The sequence below is a fragment of the Megalobrama amblycephala genome, unplaced genomic scaffold (genome assembly GCF_018812025.1).
Source record: "Megalobrama amblycephala isolate DHTTF-2021 unplaced genomic scaffold, ASM1881202v1 scaffold549, whole genome shotgun sequence".
In the NCBI taxonomy this organism is placed as follows: domain Eukaryota; kingdom Metazoa; phylum Chordata; class Actinopteri; order Cypriniformes; family Xenocyprididae; genus Megalobrama; species Megalobrama amblycephala.
Window position 1 is genome coordinate 1 of NW_025953460.1, and position 7,490 is coordinate 7,490.

A 7,490-nucleotide genomic window follows, 5' to 3' on the forward strand; every position below is an offset into this window, starting at 1 on the left:
TCTCAAACAAGCCTACAGAGTACCATTTGAGAGAAATTCTGAAAGGGTAAAAGAGCTACGATATCAATATGTACAAGTAAGTAATCATGTCCAGCGATTATACAGCACTATTAAGTTACTGTACATCTTTACTGTGTTGAATGTAATGTACCACATGTATACAGAGGCATGAAGCCTGGAATGCTTTGTCATTTACGTTACTTCAAAAATTAATTTTCGTTAATTTCTATAGAGAATGTTTCAACTGGATTCCATGGAGAGGCCTCGTGAGTGCATCTTCTTGGATGAAGCTGGCTTCAATCTCACCAAGAGGAGGAGAGGCCGCAACATTATTGGTCAACGTGCCATTGTAGAGTTGCCAGGGCAGCGTGGTGGCAACGTGACCATATGTGCTGCCATCAGCAGCTACGGGGTTATTCACCGCCATGTGACTTTAGGGCCTTACAACACTGCCCATCTTCTAACATTTCTGGATGCTCTACAGCAGGGATGGACAACTCCGGTCCTGGAGGGCCAGTGTCCAGCAGAGTTTAGCTCCAACCCTAATCAAACACACCTGAACCAGCTAATCAAGGTCTTTAGGATTAGTACACAGCAAAAACTGCAGTGTTCAATTAACTCTCCTGGGAGTACATGTGAGACCATACTCAAGAGTGTTAAAGTGTTGAAATAAGAGTGTTAAAAGAACACTGAAAAGTGTTAAAGTTAATGAGATAATTAAGTGATTAATTGAGTGATGATTGACCATTATTGAAGACACCTGATGATAACAAGCAGAATCACCAAAGGAGAAAATCACAATTTTTAAGCCACCATCGTGGAGATGAGGGTTTGCTTTAGTCGGGCTCTTGACCCTTGACTTTTTAAAATAATGTTTTGTTTGGGCTGTTTTAACTGAGTTATAACATCCAGACAAATAAATGGAAAAAATTGATAGGTGATGTTGGTTATGTTTTCACATAATCATTATTTAGTCTTAATATCTGAGCTCATTTAGAGCCCAATCTCTGAGTTAGATTTACATTATTGATTACAGCAGAACTGTGATTCTACAGCAGAAGATCAGCTTTATCAATATAATCTGAGGGATTTCACAAACAGTTGTTCTGAGCAAAAAAAAAAAGAAAAATCTTTCTCTTAGGCACACACAGACATCAAGAATCAGCCTGTGAATCTCAATGACGGTGACAAGCAACATATTCTGATCAACAGATCAACTCTGAACATTAGAAAACAAGCTACTAAAAAGTCACATAAACGGAACAAAATAAAATATGAGAATAAATGAAATTACTAAAACAATTCAGCTCATAATTTATTCATGCAGCAATGCATGATGGGAGCCATGGATGAATTTTGATTGGTGGCACCCAGAATGCACTGCAACATGGTTTATTATTCTCACCACTGTTGAGATTCACAGGCTGATTCTTGATGTCTGTGTGTGCCTAAGAGAAAGATTTTTCTTTTTTTGCTCAGAACAACTATTTGTGAAATCCCTCAGATTATATTGATAAAGCTGATCTTCTGCTGTAGAATCACAGTTCTGCTGTAATCAATAATGTAAATCTAACTCAGAGATTGGGCTCTAAATGAGCTCAGATATTAAGACTAAATAATGATTATGTGAAAACATAACCAACATCACCTATCAATTTTTTCTCTTTGTTTGTCTGGATGTAATAACTCAGTTAAACAGCCCAAACAAAATTTTATTTTAAAAAGTCAAGGGACAAGAGCCCAACTAAAGCAAACCCTCATCTCCACGATGGTGGCTTAAAAATTGTGATTTTCTCCTTTGGTGATTCTGCTTGTTATCATCAGGTGTCTTCAATAATGGTCAATCATCACTCAATTAATCACTTAATTATCTCATTAACTTTAACACTTTTCAGTGTTCTTTTAACACTCTTATTTTAACACTTTAACACTCTGGAGTATGGTCTCACATGTACTCCCAGGAGAGTTAATTTAACACTTCAGTTTTTGCTGTGTACTAATCCTAAAGACCTTGATTAGCTGGTTCAGGTGTGTTTGATTAGGGTTGGAGCTAAACTCTGCTGGACACTGGCCCTCCAGGACCGGAGTTGTCCATCCCTGCTCTACAGGAAGCACTACTGAGATGTGAACAGAGAGGTGATGAGCAGGCAGAGCATCCCATGTATGTGGTAATCTGGGACAATGTGAACTTTCACTGTGGTCCTAGAATTCATGTGTGGTTTGAAAATAACCCACGTTTTATAAATGTGTGCCTCCCACCATACTCGCCCTTCCTTAATCCCATTGAAGAATTTTTTTCTGCATGGAGGTGGAAGGTCTATGACAGAAATCCTTATGCACAGGAAAATCTCCTTCAGTCAATGGATGCAGCATGTGACAACATTGGAGTGGAAGCAATTCAAGGTTGGATTCAGCATGCTAAAGGATTCTTTCCCCCTTGTTTCTTGATGTCTGTGTGGTTTTTTTTTTCTTTTTAAATCTTCAGATTATAAAAGCTCTTCTAGATTTCAAGTGGTAACAGATTTACTAGAAATAAATAATAAACATCTATATGACTGACAATACTGGATGTCACCAATGAATCTGACCATTTCACAAAAAGAATGTCATAATCAAAACAAAACCATCATAACTGTGATTCGCAAAGCATTGTAAACCTAAACTGATAACCTTTGGTTCACATCACTATTGGGAAACACAGCCCATATCAGTTTCTCTGACCATAACAAATGTGCTTTACAAACACAAAGTTGGAGCAGCCAGAGATAAATTAATGTTAATAAATAGAGTCAAGAGCCCAACTAAAGGAAATGCTTTTCACCATCATGGTGACTTCAAACTAAACTTTCATTAAAACATTAACATCTAAACATCTGTTCATTCTCAGCAGGGGCGTAAATCGCGGGGGGACGGGGGACATGACCCCCCCTATCTGAGTGCTGTCCCCCCCAAAAAATATAATTAAAAACCACTCTAAGTATTGTAAATACATGATATATCCTTAAAATAATTGTGTAAGAAGTAAAGCAATACAGACGCAAACAGGCGTTTTTAAGTTTAGAAACATTTTGAGTGACCCCTCCCTTGCCTCACAGTGGTTTGGTCCACCGCGCACGTCACACTAGTGCGTGTAGAAATCGGGCGGCGCCGGCGGGAGAGAAGACAGACAGTAGTTGAGAGGAGCTCTAGTAAGTAGGCTGTTAAGGCTATTTTATTCAAAAGCATCCGATGAAGTGGTTATTTTTGCTTTAATGCTGACGACGCTGAGTAATTAGTCATAACAAAAAAGCAAGATGATAACATGATTTTTGTTTTCCGTGAGTCCGCTATTTTAGCGATTATAATGTTACCTAGCGTTTGGTAGCTTGTTTACAATAGCTTGTTGGATACTATGTCACCCACACCAACAACAATTAACAGTGTGATAAGAATATGTGAACTGTAATAAGGCTAGTAGATTTACTGTTGTGTGTTGGGTTTTGCTCAAAGTGTATTCATCGTATTTTGGTGACTTGGTTGTAAACAACTTAAAAAATATTCCAATAAATAAATGATTTTGAATATTTTGGTCAATTTAGTCAGTTTTTTATTGAACCAAAGAGAAACATTGAGCATAATGGCAGTCTACATGCTACACTAATAATAGTAGTAAGGTTTTCTTCTGTGTAACATTACATATATCCAGGGGTTAAATTGGGATTTCTTATGTGGGGGGGGCTCTGTGGTTTCAGGCTTTCGAGGAGTGCACATGTGTATGCAAAGCCTACAAAATCTTATCAATTGACAAACTAAAAATAAGTCGACAGAGCCCTCTGCTATGAACACTAAAATGCAGATCAAAATCATTCTAGATGCTGGCAGTGTGCAAAGCTACATCTGATAACAAAGTCTTTCTGTAGGCCTAAAGGAGAGCATATCAATACAAAATACAGGGTATTGTCCTTTGGACAAGTAAATTGGTCACTTGTCTGACCAAAAAAGTTGTCTGGAAAAAATTGGATTTTTTTTGGTGTAAATATAATTTATTCTGAAGCTATATTCTCAACAGTGTTCCGTCGGCTTTTGCATATTTCTATCTGCATATTTGTGATATTTACCCCAAGGGCATTTTTTCCCCTTATCTTATTACATGCTTCATCTTTTATTTCATTTTTTTTTTTTTTACATTTGATCAATAAATTCAATAAGAAAAATAAAGCAGGACTGTTATGAATCAAATTAAATAATTTACACTGAAAAATTACAACTGCATTAAATAATGTTATGATATTCTTTAAATATTTTTGAATATACAAATAAGAAATGTTGGGAAAATTTAAACATGAAACTGAACCGGCAGTAGGTGGTGGCAAGAGACTGTCCTAGTCATTCATTCAAACGATTTGTTCAAACGACTGATTCATTCAAGAATGAGGCAGGTGTTTTGGAATAGGCTATTACTGAATCTTTGACTCAACCGATTCGTTCAAAATGCTGAATCATTCATTAATAAAATATTTATTATTAAATATTTATATTATCCATTATCAATCGCCACTTACACTAAATGTAATAGAATCATGCTTGCGTTTTGGTGATTCCCTAACTATTTTTGTTATTGATGTTTTAATCAGGACAAGTAAAGCTCTCTTTCTCTTGCCCCTTCAAAAAATTAAGCGTTAATGTCGAGCCCTGATAAGCCTATGTGCCGGGGCTCAGCCCCGGACGGCCCCGGCCCAATTTAACCCCTGCATATATCCTTTATAAGTAAAATTTTGGCTGTATTATTTGTGGCCCCTTCAAAAATTGCTCTTGAGAAATTTTATGTTTATTGTCCCCCCCTACTGTCCGATGAAATTTACGCCCCTGATTCTCAGTAAGAACTTTTGTTGATGTGTGACAGAAATCAAATCAAACTGGTTAATAATAAGTGTAATAATGTTTAATGGCTGGAAGTCAGTTGTAGTTGTTGTGTCTCTCTTTTTCTCTTGTTTCTTCAGTGATTCTGCTTATTATCATCAGGTGTCTCCACTAATTGTCAATCATCACTCAATCATCAATCAATTATCTCATTAACTTTAACACTGCTTCAGTGTTACTTTTTAACACCCGGTAAGATGGACTCATATGTTCACTTTGGGTGTTAATTTAACACTGGGGATTTTGCTGTGGTATAGTTAAGTACTTTCACTTAAATGACAATTAATAGGTAATTTGCATTGCCATTTAAGTGAAACTATTTAACTTAAATATACAAGCTTGATAAAAATGATAATTCTAGAAGAAAATTTCAGATGGCATCTGAACTCTTCATGTATTAATCATGTTGATAGGCCCTATAAAACAAATATTACATATTAATCATGTCAATTTCCTGCATCTGTTATTGACGTCCAAATGATGTCCAAATAAATTACCCAGTTCAAAGGTCAAATGTTGAACGTCAAGATGACGTCCAAATTGGGTCATGGTTGGACGTCCAAATAGTGGACCTAGTTTGGACATCGAATAGATGTTCAGAAATGGTCATGGACCGACGGACCTAATATAGACATGATCTGCACGTCTATCCGACGTCCAGTGTTTAGTGGGTGGTTTCATAAAAGTTAAGCTCTATGAACAGCTTCTGGGAGATGCTCTTTTTTATTAATTATCATTTTGATCTTATTACATGAAACATCTTTACAAAAATGTACAAAAACACAAATGATGTCTCTTCCTGGTTTACATGTCATAACTGCATTACTGCGCATGTGTTTTAATGTAAGACAGGAAGCTTACGCAATTCTGAAAAAGTGAACAACATCAGTTCTTAAAGGAAAGAATCTCAAAACTTTCAAAGCACGCAAAGGTATTTATTAAGTTACACATTTAAATACAGTAGAATGGAACAATACACTCTATAGAAAAACATATCTGTATATGTTATATACCCTGTATATACCCTGATCAAAGCAATGTCAATGAACTGAATACAACTAAAATAAAACAAAAAGTCTTCAATATGTATTAATAACTCCCTTCTGACAAAGAGGCTTCAGCATACTGAAATGATGAAGATATGTTTAATTCACATATACTTTTTTTGTTTTTTATCCCTGAGTCCGACCATTTCAGCCAAAGAGAAAAGTAAGTTCATTATTTTTCCTGAGTACCTATAAAACAATTTTTTAAAAAAAATCTTCAAAATTAAATTCCATATACAAATACATAATTAAAAAAACAACAAAACATTACTGGTTTACAACACATGTAAAAAGGACGAGTTCATTTTTCAAAAAAAAAAAAAAATTCTCCGAAGATGTTTAATATGGAAAAAAACTCTTGGCAGGAACACAGACTCAACTTTAGACACACCCCACTTTGCAAATTATGTCCAGAAGACGTCAAAAAAAGACGTCATAAAAACTTTCATTCTGGCCCCTCAGTGGACATCTTTTCAACCTGAGACAAGACCTGAAAAAGATGTCTTCTGGACATAATTTGCTCAGTGGGACTCTTCCTCATCTTGACTCATATTTCAACAAATCTGTACAAAGCATACATAGAAAACATTTTATTCATGTCCTTCACAGTTAGGCACATGTGATATCTTGATATTTGATGGATTTTGTTGATAATGATAATATGATATTTTGTCTTGGCTGGTATGGGACTGACTCACAAAGCTTTTCATATTCTTTATATTCTGTGCATTAGTGGTGATATTTTCTCCCTTAAATTGATTTTCAGGAGCATTTTTACCTATATATGGGTATTTTATAATCTAGACATATGCATCATCTTTTATATCAGATTTGTACATTTTAAGTAAATCAAGTTAGAATAATTAGACAATCAACAAAATCCATCTTTGGCACAGAAGCTGCATCTGAAAAGGCATTTAGATGTATTTACACTGACATTTTAATTCAGTTAAAAAAAATGAATTCACCAATGTGCAGTTCAACAGTTCTGCTGTGGATTTAGAACTATTTTCATTTGCAAAATAGAGCAAAAACAGACTTGCTTTACTATATTATGTGATATAAATATAAGTCAAAAACTCATACAGGGGCATTTTTGACTCTGTCTTGAATTTCAGGGTCATGGTATCCCAGCCAGCAGAGCCATGTGGGGCCCAAATGGGTTTGACCTGGGCTATCTAACTGGGACCCAGCCAGTTTTGCACCCAGTTTCCATGGAGGCCCCACATGGGTTAGCCCAGATGAACTGAACACTGCTCAGTGTGCACACTACAGGCTGTTTAATGAAACACAGAAACATGCTGGAGTTAATGAGATAATTAGGTGATAACGAGCAGAATCACTGAAGGACAGAGAAACAAGAAGAACTACGACTTCAGCCACAGCCTTCGATGAAATCAACTGAAGATAAAAGACATTAAATCTCTCAAGATCTGATTAAACATCTCCACAAACAGCATTACCAGCTTCACTTATTACTAACCAGACTGACTTTATCTCTGTCATTCATCTACAGAAGCTCTTATTGAGAATTGCCAGAGGTTT